Source organism: Pseudorca crassidens, chromosome 7 (assembly GCF_039906515.1).
Source record: "Pseudorca crassidens isolate mPseCra1 chromosome 7, mPseCra1.hap1, whole genome shotgun sequence".
In the NCBI taxonomy this organism is placed as follows: domain Eukaryota; kingdom Metazoa; phylum Chordata; class Mammalia; order Artiodactyla; family Delphinidae; genus Pseudorca; species Pseudorca crassidens.
In genome coordinates this window covers 110563314-110578393 of record NC_090302.1, presented here as the reverse complement: position 1 = coordinate 110578393, position 15080 = coordinate 110563314, and the positions used below count along the sequence as shown (strand labels likewise).

The 15080-nt window shown below is 41.1% G+C and overlaps 1 protein-coding gene and 1 long non-coding RNA gene across 2 annotated transcripts in view; one reads left to right on the top strand and one right to left on the bottom strand.

Moving 5' to 3' along the window:
• The window catches only part of GALNTL6 (polypeptide N-acetylgalactosaminyltransferase like 6), a 1150933-nt gene that overhangs the window by 856653 nt on the left and 279200 nt on the right, over positions 1-15080 (top strand). The gene's annotated exons all lie outside the window — the stretch shown is intronic.
• Positions 234-8963, bottom strand: LOC137227155 (uncharacterized). Its single transcript, XR_010944724.1, has 3 exons — positions 8841-8963; positions 2458-2552; positions 234-761 (listed from the first exon to the last, which is right to left on the bottom strand). It is a non-coding gene; the product is annotated as an uncharacterized lncRNA (long non-coding RNA).

Genomic DNA, 15080 nt, shown 5'->3' with positions numbered 1-15080 from the left:
GGTCACTGGCAGCTTCCCTCAGCTAGCTCCCATCTCCCGTGCAGTCAGTCTCCTGCACAGGATCTAGGACCTCCAGCTGCGGGCTTGCCTCTCCTGTGTACCTTCCTTTCCCTCAACAAACTCTGGGAGCTCCATTATTTACCAAAATGCTATCGTATTCTCTGCTTCCACGGGCTGGCCCAGCCAACTCTCAAGCTTTGGAATTCTCAGAAGTGACTCACGCAAATGCTCACTGTGTCACCCAAACTGTGTGTGTCTGGGGAGTGGAGAGGGGTCACATACCAGATTCTCCAGGCAGTCCCCTGGAAGACCTGTTCTCTAAAGAGATCTCCTCCTGCCCCTGTTCCCCAAAAGGAAGAAGGTGAGACACGTAGAACAACTCACTCCAAAGCAACCTGCAAGGTTCCTTCCCTGATTTCCCACGCCTGACCTTTTCATACGATTGATATGAATGAAACGTATAACATTATCTCACCAGCCTCGCCCAACTTCTCTCCTGCAAGTTCTACGTGGTAATATTTGACACTTCAGCTAACACGTCATTTTAACATCCTGATAATGTGTATATAAATATAGATAGTAATACGTGTATTAATACATATACCTAGATATATGTATACAGGCTGTCTAAACACAGAACTAAATGAGTCACTCACATCATACACATATACACATAAGGTCCAGTCCGTTACAGTAACTGTCACGGCTGTGTGGTTCAGGAAGAGAATGAGTCCATCTTATAAATTATCTTCTCTCGGTGCCTTCAAGGAAGAAGAAAAAAGCAGCACGTTTCTCCTCGAGGTAAATCCACAATAAAAACAGGCTAACGGGAAAAAGCTCATGGAAGGCTCTTATGTGAAGGACTGAAATGCCAGACCCTCAACTCCTTCAGCTAAGGAGGAATAAGACAGATATTATGATCATGAGAGAGGGAACAACGACGAAGAGTTATATAGCAATAGTTTTACCATGAACACATAAACGGGCATGTTGAGTTATGTTCCAATAGATACGTTTAGTGCTTTGGGCCAGTGGTAAAATACTGATGTATTACAAAGAGGAAAACATAATAACTTTTCATTTATTTGCCTCAGTGAAGATTTTCTTTTTTTTTCCGAAAAGGGTACACCAAACACTGATAAGAAGCAGTTGACACCTATGATAGATTACAAGCATGCAGAGACTCTTTTTTTTTTTTTAACAACTTTATTGGAGTATAATTGCTTTACAATGGTGTGTTAGTTTCTACTTTATAACAAAGTGAATCAGTTATGGAATACAGAGACTCTTAATGAGCCCAGGACTCCTGAAACTGCATAAAAGATTACTGAGCAGGGGCTTCCCTGGTGGCGCCGTGGTTGGGAGTCTGCCTGCTGATGCAGGGGACACGGGTTCATGCCCGGGTCCAGGAGGACCCCACATGCTGCGGAGCAGCTGGGCCCGTGAGCCATGGCCGCTGAGCCTGCGCGTCTGGAGCCTGTGCTCCGCAACGGGAGAGGCCACAACAGTGAGAGGCCTGCGTACCACAAACAAACAAACAAAAACAACATAAAGGCAAAGAACAAATGGTGGAGAGGGTGTGGAGAAAAAGTGAACCCTCCTACACTGTTGGTGGGAATGTACATTGGTGCAGCTACTATAGAAAACAGTACAGAGGTCCCTCAAAAAACTAAAAATAGAGTTACCATATGATCCTGCAATCCCACTCCTGGGCATATATCCAGAGAAAAATATAATTCAAAAGATACATGCACCCCTATGTTCACTGCAGCTCTATTTACAATAGCCAAGACATGGAAGCAACCTAAATGTCCATCAACAGATGAATGGATAACGAAGATGTGGCTCATGTATATACAATGGAATACTACTCAGCCAACAAAAAGAATGAAGTAATGCTATTTGTGGCAACACGGATGGACCTACAGATTATCATACTAAGTGAAGTAAGCCAACCAGAGAAAGACAAATATCATATGATACCACCTATATGTGGAATCTAAAATATGACACAAATGAACTTATCTATGAAACAGAAACAGACTCACAGACATAGAGAACAGACCTGTGGTTGCCAAGGGGGAGAAGGGGTAAGGGAGGGATGGATTGGGATTTGGGCATTAGCAGATACAAAGTATTATATATAGAATGGATAAACAAGAAGGTCCTACTGTATAGCACAGGGAACCATATTCAATATCTTGTGATTAAACCATAATGGAAAAGAATATGAAAGTATATATGTGTATAACTGAATCACTTTGCTGTACAGTAGAAATTAACACAACACTGTAAATCAACTATACTTCAATAAGTTTTTTTTAAAAAAACGTAAAGGAATGTTGAAAGATATTGATAAAACGAAGGGGCTTTGTAACTAGTTCAGTGGCTAATGACCAAAGATGCTAATTTGAATGGATATAAATGGAGAGAGTTTGCTATCATTTATTTACTCACTATACATGTACAGATGCACTGTTGATAGTTTTCCACTGAAGCAGGATTCCTTCATTGTCTAGTTGGTCCAGGACTCCAGAGTAGGCATGGTTTACCTGGTGATGAGAATAGGAAAAGGTCAGCCTGCTTTCCACGGTCCAGCCTCTAGGGGACAACCAGTTGACCTTTCCCAAAGGAACAGGCAGGGGCATTGGGGTGAGGTTCTAATCTATTACTTTGCTTCCTGCAAAACTTATTAGCACTGATGGCATCTAGACACGCCTCTTCCTTTTGAAGAGCAGGGTTTCCAAGCTGTTTTACAAAGGCAGACAAAGCAGGTAAGAATGATTTCCTAACAAAGACGGTTTTTTAAATATCAATTTGAGATATTGCCTCAGACAGGCAGGCTATCTGTGAAAAGAGGGGAGCCATGTCTGGTTTTAGCAGACAATGTAACAGTCTGTTAATCCCCTCTGTTTACCATAAGAAGGAAAGAATTGTTACATATGGGACTCCAGGAGCCTGAGGCCTCATGGAACATGCCCCAAAACCTTTACCTAAGAAATAGAAATCCATCAATCTGGCTTATGTAAGTAGATTTTATCTTCTTGTAGAGACGTGTGGGTGCCCTTTTCTCATATCATTCATCTTATTTATTGATAAATTTTCAAAGAAGATTGAAGATGTGTTCATTGATTCCAGCTGGATAAATTGGCTTTTCGTTAATGTGTTTTCCTCGGTGGAGAGTTGTGTTAAAGAACAGGGGCCAAGCATGATGAGCCTTCAATCAGACCTCAGATAGTCACACATTGGTGAGGCTGGATCATTAGTCATGTAGACAATTAAATTCAATACAGAGAGTAGTTGCTATAATTATTGGTAGCAGGCAAGCAAGCAACTGAAATTGATTCAGGCTAACTTAAGAAAAAGAACTTGATTTCTGAGAAGGCTATGGCGTTTCTTACAGAACCTAGGGAAGAATACAGCGTCATAGCGTCCAAAGGCAGGAACCAAGGCAGATCTGGGACTCTCATTAACAGGAAATAGTGGGCACTGTCTCTGGAGTCCTGCAATCAGGAGGACCTCTGTCTTCAGATGACTCTTCCCAAGTTCAAATTCCCGGGAAAGAAAATCTTGGCTGGGCTTGAGTCAACCTTTGAACCTTAGCTATGGTAAGGGCAACAGGCAATCTGATTGACAATCTGATGTGGGCATCAAAGAATGGAGCTTCCATAAAGAAAATTATCGCCAGGTCTCTTTCCCAGAATAAAAGACAAGGAACAAGCAATAATAACAGATATCCACTTGCAAAGATTGTACGTTGAAACAGGTCCACTGTGTTTTTAGTTTGAACTTTGCACGCTAATAATAAGGTTCCAATGCTTGGATTGGGTGACAGGTTCATAGGTGTTCATTTCTCATTGTGTGAATAAATTAGAGCCAAGCACAGACCAATGATAACACTGTGTTATGAAGTATCAATTATAATTTAATACCATCCTATAAATCTGAGGTACAAAACAAACAAAATGAAATAAACAAAATCAGCAATGCTATCCTTTTTTTTTTTTTGCGGTACGCGGGCCTCTCACTGTTGTGGCCTCTCCCGTTGTGGAGCACAGGCTCCGGACGTGCAGGCTCAGCGGCCATGGCTCACGGGCCCAGCTGCTCCGCGGCATGTGGGATCTTCCCAGACCGGGGCACGAACACGTGTCCCCTGCATCGGCAGGCGGACTCTCAAGCACTGCGCCACCAGGGAAGCCCCAGCAGTGCTATCCTTAATATCACATGGAAAAATCCAAACTGAGCAGGTGTGTTTTGAATACTTAGGACAATCTATTTACTGCTCTCTCTGGATAACAGTATGTTAAGTAACGAGGTGATCATGCGGTCAGAAAATTCTTCTAATTCAGATTCCTCCCACTGTGCCCTTAATCACAAATTGCAAGTTTGTCTTAGCTATGCTAAGTCTTCAGATCTTACATATCAATGTTGGAATGAGCTTGTCCAATTTAACATGTACACACGTGGGCACAAAACCTATTGGAACTTTTATTGGCATTGTATTGAATCTACAGATCGTTTCAGGAGACTCAACGTTTGTGTGATTATTTAATTTTCCAATTCGTGAACACTCTTTCACACCTCTTTTCATTCTGTCTCATCCTATTTTATCCTACCTCTCCATTTATTAAGTCAATTTCAATACGCTTCTGTGATATTTGTACTTTTCTGTATAGAGGCCCCTGCAAAATATATTAGATTTATTCCTCAGGAGCTGTATAGTTTGTGTTGCCATTATAAATGGTGTCTTTTCCTTTAAACTGTTCTTTCTAAATGTTTGTTACTTGTGTATAGATATGACGTTGACTTTTGCTCAGTTAACTGTCTTGCTAAATACTTCTCTCATTTCTAGTTACTTGCCCGTAGAGTCTTGCTTGTTTTATGCATACAAGCAAATCATTTTCAAAGAATCATTTTTTTATTTCCTCTTTTCAAATCTTCTGCTTTATTTTTTTTATCACACTGACTAGAATATTGCACTGACCAGAATATAAGATAATGTTAAAAGCAATAAAGCAGTGAAAGTAGGTATCTTTGGTCCTGAATTTTAAAAAGAATGCTACTTACAATTTTCCATTTAGAATAATGTGTGTACACATTACCAGTTAAGAAAATTAGCCTGTGTTACAAGCTTCCTTTATATCATGAATGAGTGTTGAATTTTTTGGATGCTTTTTCTACATTGATTGAGATGATCTTATGATTCTCCATCTTTTAATTACTGTGGTCATTGAAAATGGCAGAATTTTAAAATGATTCCATATGTACATCCTTGGGGCAAGCTCAATTTGGTCATGATATATTTATCTTTTTATACACTTTGTTTTTGTTTATTTTTTCTTTTTTTTTTTTGCGGTACGCAGGCCTCTCACTGCTGTGGCCTCTCCCCTTGCAGAGCACAGGCTCCGGACGCACAGGCTCAGCGGCCATGGCTCAGGGGCCCAGCCGCTCTGCGGCATGTGGGATCTTCCCGGACCGGGGCACGAACCCGTGTCCCCTGCATCGGCAGGTAGACTCCCAACCACTGCGCCACCAGGGAAGCCCTTTTTATACACTTTGAGTTTGGGGTTGTAAATATTTTCTATTAGAAAATTATACCTACTTTATACTTTATAGAAAATTATACCTACTATATACTTTATAGAAAATTATACCTACCTAATTAATATTTTTATCTCATCTCTGGTTTTGATATCAAGATTAAATCTGTCTTTTACAATGAATTGGGAATGGTGAATTATGAGATTCTAGTGATGTGATCTTTGAAAATGTGGTAGAACTCACTCATACGATCACCTAGAATGGATGTTTTATTTGCAGATGTTTTGAAATAGTTACAGGACTATTAGGAGTCTACTGCTTCTTGAGACTGTTTTGAAAGTGCTTCTTTCTCAAAGATTTTGTCCACTTCATGCAAGATGGACACCCCCCCTCCTCCCTAAGGTTTGTGTATTTTTTTGGTCATTTAGAAATCAACTTCTGACACTATTGAATTGGTCTATTTTTTCATTATTATTTCTCTGCCACTATCTACTTCCTTTCTTTAGGTTTATTTTTATTTCTTTTAAGAGCTTAAAGTTGGACATTTATCTCATCGATTTTTAGCTTTTGTCCTTTTCTAATATAATCATTTAAAATGACAAGTTTCCACTGAAGCTCCTTTCCACTTTTGCTAATGGATGCCACAAGTTTTTGTATGTAATTTTTTCATTTTCTTTAGTTCTAAGTGTCTTTAAAATTTCCACCAAGGGGCTTCCCTGGTGGCACAGTGGTTGAGAGTCCACCTGCTGATGCAGGGGACACGGGCTCGTGCCCCACTCCGGGAGGATCCCACGTGCCACGGAGCGGCTGGGCCCGTGAGCCATGGCCACTGAGCCTGCGCGTTCGGAGCCTGTGCTCCTCAACGGGAGAGGCCACAACAGTGAGGGGCCTGCGTACCGCGCAAAAAAAAAAAAAATTTCCATCAAGATTTCCTCTTTGACCCATGACTTACTTTTAAATGCATTTTTAAATTTCTAAATATATGAAGATTTATTGATTGATTTATCATAACTTTTAACTTAATTGCTCTGAGGTTAGAGAATATGGTGTATATGACCCTATTCTGTCAAATTTATTAAACATTGATTTATGGACTAGTATAGTACCAGTTTGGTTTTAACTCAGAAGACATGTAGTCTCTATTTGCTCAACAAATGTAAAAGATCAAATATACAAAAGTACGTTCTGTATTTGTATGTTAGATGAAACTTGACAACTGTGCTGCTCAGAATTCCCATATATTTGCTGATTTTTTCTCTGCTTTATTTATCAATAGCTGATAAGATTGCATTTGAGTTTCCTACTATAATAGTATTGTTGAACATTTCTCCCTGTACTTTTATCACGAATTCCTCTTATCACAGTTTGAGGCTGTATCATTAGCTATTGTTACAATTTTTCTATCTTCATGGTATGTTGAAACTTTTATCTTTAAGCAGCAGATGCCTTTGCCTTAGAATTGACAAATAGTAATTACAAGCAATGTTTTATGGGCCTGGGGTCTATTTGACTGAGAGACCTTTTTCTATCCTTCATTTTCAATTTTTCTGTGCTTATACTTCAGGTATCTCCTATAGGCAGCATGTGGCCAGTTTTTAGATCGATCTGACAATCCTTGTACTTTAAATGGCAAAATTAGTCCACTTTTACCTACTGTGATTACTGACACATTTAAACTTCTTCCATCTTACCTTTTTGGTCCTTTTCTCCTGCTTTGTCTTTCTTATTTCTCTTTTTGGAACTTTTAAAAGTTGTTTGATTGTATGTTTATTTTTTCCTATTCTTTCTCCCTAATTGCTGTGAGTTTACACATTTAAATTTTTGTTCTTTTAGTGGTTATCTGTGAAATATTAACAGTCTACTTAAGAGGATAAATTCTAAATTAAACAGTTTGGACCCCTCTCTCAAGGAAAACAAAACCTTAAGACAACTTTAATCATAATACTGTCATTGTCCAATATTTTCAGTCTTTTTTTAATTCCCACTATTCATTATTTCATAGAGGTTTTTTTTGTTTGCACTTAGAATTTATGTTTGCCATATTGTGCTATATGTATACATTTCTCCATGCATAAGAAATCATCCTCTGGGATCATTTTTCTACTTTATAAAGTATGTTATTTAGAGGATGTCTCCAGGTGATATATTCCAACAGGTCTTTTCCCTTTATTTTGTGTTAAAATTTCTCAATCCTCATTCTTGAAATGTTGTTTTGCTGGATACAAAGTCTAGTCTGACATTTATTTTCAATCCATATTTAAGGATATTATTCCACCATCTTCTGGCTTCTTCGTTGCTGCTGAGAAGATCCTTTCATTCTAATTGTCTTTTTTGTGTTTCTTTTTGTTTGTGATTTATTATTTCTCTCTGGCCATTTTAAAGAATGCTTGGCTTTGGCATTCTGCAGTTTCACTACTCTGTGTCTAGACATGGATTTCTTTTTCTCTTTGAAATGCATCATGTCTCCCAGATCTGTGGGTACATGATGTTCTTGGAATATCACAGCCATTACCTTTTAAAATCCATTTCATCTGCTTTCTCTCAATTATTTGTACCTAAAATTTGATATAGGTTATTGTTCCTCATTTTACCTTCCATGTCTTTTTTTTTTTTTTTTTTGCGGTACGCGGGCCTCTCACTGTTGTGGCCTCTCCCGTTGTGGAACACAGGCTCTGGACGTGCAGGCTCAGCGGCCATGGCTCACGGGCGCAGCCGCTCTGCAGCATGTGGGATCCTACCGGACCAGGGCACAAACCCGTGTCCCCTGCGTCGGCAGGCGGACTCTCAACCACTTTGCCATGGGAAGCCCCTCTTCCATGTCTTTTAATCCTTATTTAATGATTTCTAACTCCTTATCTCTCATGGAGAACTACCAGTAAATCACTCAGGTGATTCCTCCTGCTCACTAATGCTCTTTCAGCAGTGTCTGTCATGCCATTTTCCTGTATTAAATTTTTGCTGTCAGCAACTGTATTTCTCACTTCTTAATGTTCTGCTTTTTAAAAAAAATCTGTCTGCATTCCTGAAATTTTCATGCTTATATTCATCTTTTTACTTATATTCTTTATTTCTTTGAGCATTTAGTACAGAGCCTCTTAGCATGCACTACCTAAACATTTCCACATCTGTAGATCTTCAGGGTATGAAGTTGTTGTTTTGTGTATGATTGCCTCTGTTGTGAGTTTATCGCTCCCCACTGCTCTTTGTTCTGTCCCAACACATGCCGTCGGTTACAAATTGTTCTGGTTTCTTCAGATGGAAAACATTTTTCAAAAAACTCCTCAACTTTAAAAACTTACTCAGAAGATTCCAGCAAGTAGGTGTGGAGTATTTATGACACCAAGAGTATACCAGGGCAATTCAGTACCCACACGCCTCTTGAAATCACTTGGGTAGCCCTATTGCTGATGGGTTGCCTGTCCTCAGTACCTAGGAAAGACAGAAGATTAAGTCATATACACTGCACCCATCAAGGCATAGCTGATGTAACGCACATGGGTTAAAAAGAGGAGGGAAGAGTTGCTTAAGAAATCTATTCTCAGTTAACCAATCGTAATGGCCATTCGCAAAACATTTTAGTTAACTGTCGTTAAAGACAAAATTACTCTGGCACCTGTGAAAACAGTAAGGAAGATTTTATCCAGGACTGTTGTGTTGGGGGCCAAGACTATTGCAATAGGGAGAAATACTGAGTTCAGTTTCAAATACAGCAAAGACAGCTGGTGATCTACAGCCAATGAGCAGAGGGAAGGGGTTAGTGGGTGGACAATCACTAACAGGAGACATCAAGGGTGGGGGAATTCTTGCCAATCCTTCTTACTCGAGGGTGGGGAGATTCTCAATGAACTGACTTAGCAGAATTTTTGCTACGACTTGGCTCTGCAGGCCCAGCAAGATCGGGGCTGAGGTTAAGACCTAGTCATGAAGAGGACCCAGAGGAGCTTGGCTGAAATCTGGTCAAGAAAAGAATCTTTGTCACTGGGCTTGCATTTGAGAAATATAATTCTTCCCACCCTAAAAAGGTAGCTTCCAATAGAAGTGTTTATAATGGTTATAGTCTAGGTGATGGCTGGGCATTTCCCTACCAAGGTACAAGAAAGATTCTCTAATTGGTGGTTAAGGATGGTAGCTCTGACACCAAATGGCCTGGGTTCCAATTCTGATTCTGCCATTTACCAGCTGAATGACCTTGGAAAATGACTTAACCCGATTCTGCTTCAAGTTCCTCATCTGCAAAATGGGACGAGTAGTAACACCCACTTGCAGGGGGATTTTGAGAGTAAACAATTTAATGTATGTCAAGGGTCTGGAGCAGTGCCTGCTGCATAGTAGACCCTACGTGATTTTAGACAAGTTTAGCTTTTTAAGCTTCTGGTTGACTTCATTTATCAACCTTTAAGCTTCCTTCAAGCTTTTGGTCTAAATTCCTTCACCGGTTTCAGTGAAAACATCTAAGTCTGATCATATCTTAATTTTATAGCTTCTGCTGAATTGTCACAAAGCAGGCAACATGCTTCTGTAAAATCTTCATCTGACTTTTCTTTCTTCAAAACCAATACAGTTTCAAACTCTTTACCTCTTATTCTCTTTACCAGAGACGTTTAGGGACCAACTTTCATAACTGAGTATGCCTTAGGGATCTCGTCTTCCACCCCAAGTGGGGTTTTAAGGCATTTCTTCTGGGGAAAGAAATGCCGAGCTCTTCAAAAACAGACATTCTTCTGAATACAATGTGTCCTGTCTTCTATTAGCTTGTACTATGTATGTCCATTACTCCTTCATTTTACGCAAGTGTTTTCATGTCCACTTACACGGTCTTCTGTCCTCGTCAGAGGCCCTGCAGCCCCTCTCCTTTCCGCCTGTGAGATGGAGCATCTCATGCTCACACTGCAGAGCCCGAGACCTGATGGGACTCAGCAGGAGGGGGCACAGTCCTTGGCGACACTCCCTGAAAAGGGAGAGGTGGCAGAGAGCAAGGGAAGTGAGTCAAACAGAAATCACAGGACACAGTGCCTTTAGCCAGTTAAAAGGTTATAAACAGCAAAACTTTGCAAGAGAAGTTACTGAGGTAAGATGTTAAGAGCACAGATTTTAAAGGTGAACATACCTGAGTGTGAATCTTGGTTCTGCCACCAAGACTTGCTGGGATGTGTCCAGCAAGCTCTGGCTACATCATTTCTCTATCAGTAATGACCATAAAATACTGTTGGACTAGAATGCTGGGATCTTTAGAGTGTGCAGTACACCCGTGTCTTGGGGAGATTTAAAAGGTTCCCCTGTCTTTATTTATGAGAATGTATATTTGAAAACTTCTTAACTGTTATGATACATGTGCATTTCAGTTACAGCTTTTTTCCCTTAGATAACGGTCTAAGAAATTTAGTATTGTTATCTCCTGCATTAGCCAGGGTTCTCCAAGAAAACAGAACTAACAGGGTGTGTGTGCGTATACATATGTGGAGAGAGAGAGAGAGAGAGAGAGAGAGAGAGAGAGAGAGAGAGAGGGAGGGAGGGAGGGAGGGAGGGAGGGAGGGAGGGAGGGAGGGAGGGAGGGAGGGAGGGAGGGAGGGAGGGAGGGAGGGATTTTAAGGGATTGACTCACACAATTATGGAGGCTGGCAAGTCCAAAGACTGTAGGAAAAGTTGGCAGGCTGGAAGCCCAGGGAAGAGCTGATGCTGCAGTTCAAGTCTGAAGGCTCTCTGCCAGCAGAATTTCCTCTTGCTGGGGGAGATCACTGTTTCATTCTATTCAGGCCTTCAACTGATTGGACGAGGCCCACCTACATGATGGAGGGCAATCTGCTTTACTCAGAGTCCGCCAATTTAAATGTTAACCTCATCCAAATGACACCCTCACAGAAAAATACAGAATAATGCTTAACTGCATATCTGTGTTCTGTGACCAAGCCAAGCTGACATATAAAATTAACCATCACATCTCCTTCTTATAAGAAAGTAGTATGGAAATATGCTCACCAAATCATAAAGTTGCCTCAAGCCAGAAACCAGGGATTCTAGACCCATTCTGTCTCATCAGCCGCTGGAGCCTGTTCATGGTCCTCTTAAATGGATCTCAGATCCATCCCTCATCATTGATGATGTCTTAGTTACACCTGTCATCACCTCTTACATGTATAAATGCAATAGTGTTGACTTTTTAAACTGCAGATCTCTTCCCAGCTAGACTCACATCCGAGTAGAGAGAGCTGTTCCAGGAGACAACTGAGGGACAGAGATCATGTTTTGTTAAAGTCACCCTTCCCTCTTTCCATCTCTTTTCATCTTCTTCCTGCCACCTTCCCTTCTCTGTCTCAGCTCCCTCATTTAGATCAAGCTTGCAAGTTCCGACTATCTCTTCACTAAGCCCCCCAGAGGAAAACACCCTACTTCGCTTCCTCTTCCAGCCCTACATGCATGAAAACAGTATTTGTAAATGATAATGAATAATGTTATCCCTTAGGGCCACATGTGAGACCAACAGGTTAAAAATAAAAGCTGTCTTTTGTCACGTAACTAGCGGCTTTGTAAATGTGATCTCTTTACTAAGATTTCAAGTGCCCAGAGGTCAAAGGCTACCATGTATTCCCCACCGTGCTCAGATTGGGGTCAGGCATTGATGAGTTGCCAGTAACCTTTTCCTAATTAAAGGAATAAGGGGAGACAGAATGGTAGGACACAGACCAGGGACTGTGATGCCAGATACACACACACACACCTGCTTGCTAATTCGGGTTCTATTTCTTAACTACTGGCTCTTGGGCAAGTAAATTCACTGATCTCAGCCTCATCTACAAAATCAGAACAACGATCCTGACACCCACCTGGCAGGGTAGGGAAGGACTGAGTACAGGGAGCCACATCTGGCCGTGTGGGCTGGGCACCAGATAACTTCACAGGGAGCCATTCACACGGGTGGTTGATGGGGGGAACTCTGCCTGCCACTGTAATCTGACACCCCTATTTGAACAAACTCTTCCATAGGATGCATTTGGGCCGTGCCCTGTTCACACCAGTCTCTGAGTAGATGTTAGCTCCTTTCCTCGCTCCTTCCTTCTATCAGACAGTGTCAATTGGTTGTAAATGATAATTTAGGGTAATACGTAAGGTTTCAGTCATGCAAAACGTGTGATCTCGGAAATCCAAACATGCATCTGAAAAACAGATAAAATATATTTTGTATGAATCTTCCCCAAAAGGCCTGGATTTTTTCATGCTGACCGTGAAAAGGTACCCATTAAAGAAAAGGAAGTTAATTCCACAAGCTGCTGAGCACCAGCCTACTGGAACCCATCTCTGTTCTGTGTCACGTTTCACTCCACTGCGCCGACATTGGTTTTCAAATAGACGTAAAAGAGAGAAAGGCTAGAAATGAGGAGAGTTCCATTGTGTGGGGGCCCACACTGCATTAGCTGCACCTGTTTTCTGAGTCTGCAACCCCTCCAGAGCTCATGCAGGGAGCTGGACCCTTTCTGCGTCTCAGGGAAGTAGCACAGGCAGCCGTGAGAAGTCCCCATCAAGGGTGGGACATCACCGATATGATGCCTGATATGTCTTACAACACACGGCTTCTGAACAAAATCAGACTCTGCTATGTTAGAGAAGATGACCCAATGAATGTCAAGCAGTATGCAGCTTTATAAAGTATAAAATGCCTGAAATACTTGCTGACTCGGGGATCAATCATTATTGAATTGCTGTATTCTGAATTCCTTTTCAACCATTGTTTCTAATATAATCACAGTCTTAACTTACCAAAGGAAGAATAAAGAAAAGGTGTTCAAATGGAAAATAGGACGAGCAAAGTGAAGTAGAGGATACAGAAGTGGGAAACAGGTAGGACAGAATCAACTCTTTCTGCAAACCGCTCAGCCAGTGCAACCATGCAGATTCAATTAATTTGGTTATAGTTCAGGGGTTTATGGACAGAACCCTGCAAAAATCAATACGTAGGCCTTTTAAAGTTACTGGTTAGAAACTCAGTATCAGGAAAGAAGCAAGATAGGTGGCGGGGGAGAAGAGCGGAAAGGCCTACTGATAGCAGTGAGCGAATATAAGGGCCATCACAATCAAGGGTTTCCACATCTTGCATCTTAACGTGATAAAAATCTGATTCAAATGTAAAATATATTTTAAAAGGACCGGAACACTTAAGTATGCTATTGATATTTCTGATTCTCCACAGTATCACTTTTTTCACCACTACTAAAATTGACAACACCACGTCTGACATTAGTCCCAAGAAAGGGCGGAAATTCACCAAATCCTGTATAACAGGTCAGTAAGATCCATTAAAGCCTTCTGGTTGCAGAATATCTAATGATTTCAAGCAAAAAAAAAAAAAAAAAAAAAAAAGCATTTGTGGATCTACTATTTGAAGCCAGACTATTTATTTTCTTGTATTTTAGTTTTTAGGCTCTGCTGTGATTCAGACTGGCTCCTCTATCACGCAGAATTCAGAAAAACTCACATGTGCATTGTTGTTTTACAAAGGTAGTGAGGAAGCAGCATCAGTGGGGTGTGTGTCTGTGTTTGTATAGGAGAACCAGTGTTGTTATGTTTCTGTGATCTCTCTCTCTTTGTTTCTCTTAGAAGGAGAAAGGCCCGCGTACAGGTTCTGCAAACAGCAGACAGAGATACTGAACTAAGGGTGAAAGGAAATAAAGTCTGTGAGAGTGTTTTGAGGAGTACCACGGTGCTCTCCAAATGTAAGCAAGTAGTACTATTGTGTGGTTATGGTTATTACTGCCGTCGTTTGTAAGGAACCAGAAGAAAGCAAACGTATGTCTTTTCTATTCCGAGAACAGTTGTTCAGGCCCATATTTTTCCAACATTTCGGTACACAGTTAATTTCGTTATAAAAAGGCATTTTTAATGAACAGTTCTGTTTAAATACAGGGCTTGATTCATTGGCTACTTTTCTAATAAGAAAGATAACTGAATAGTCCTGTTTGTGGCTATGAGAGCCATTTTCACGGACAGATCAGGCCCTGCTCCTGGTGTTGGGGCTTGAACACCTCTGTAGAAAACATAGGATGATCACACATGACTTTGTGAATTCCTGTAAACGAACTCAGTATACTATGTTACTCCATCAACTAATCACTTAATGACAAACTGAGGTAATAAGTCCCCCCAAATTCCCGGTACTTTGTACTTTATCCACAGATTAGCATTCAGGTGCTGTGACTGGTATGTACAAAGAGATCACGTGGACATTAACAACTATTCCGGGACAGTTGTTTACAACTGGGACCATCCCCCTCCACTCCACCCCAGCTTATGGGACACTGGCCATGTTTGGAGACATTTGTGATTGTCACAGCTACTGGGGGAGGTGCCAGTGGCTGCGAGTGAGACCAAAGAATGCTAGCAACCACCCCTATACACACGACACGCAGGGCAGTCCACAGCACAGAGCAGTTTGGAGTAGCTGGTTCCAAGATGTCAGTAACGCCTCCAATGCCATTCAAAGTCTGGTTCCTGGATCAACTGCCCATCCTTCCAAACCAGGTCCATGACAAGATAAGCAGCTTGCACCA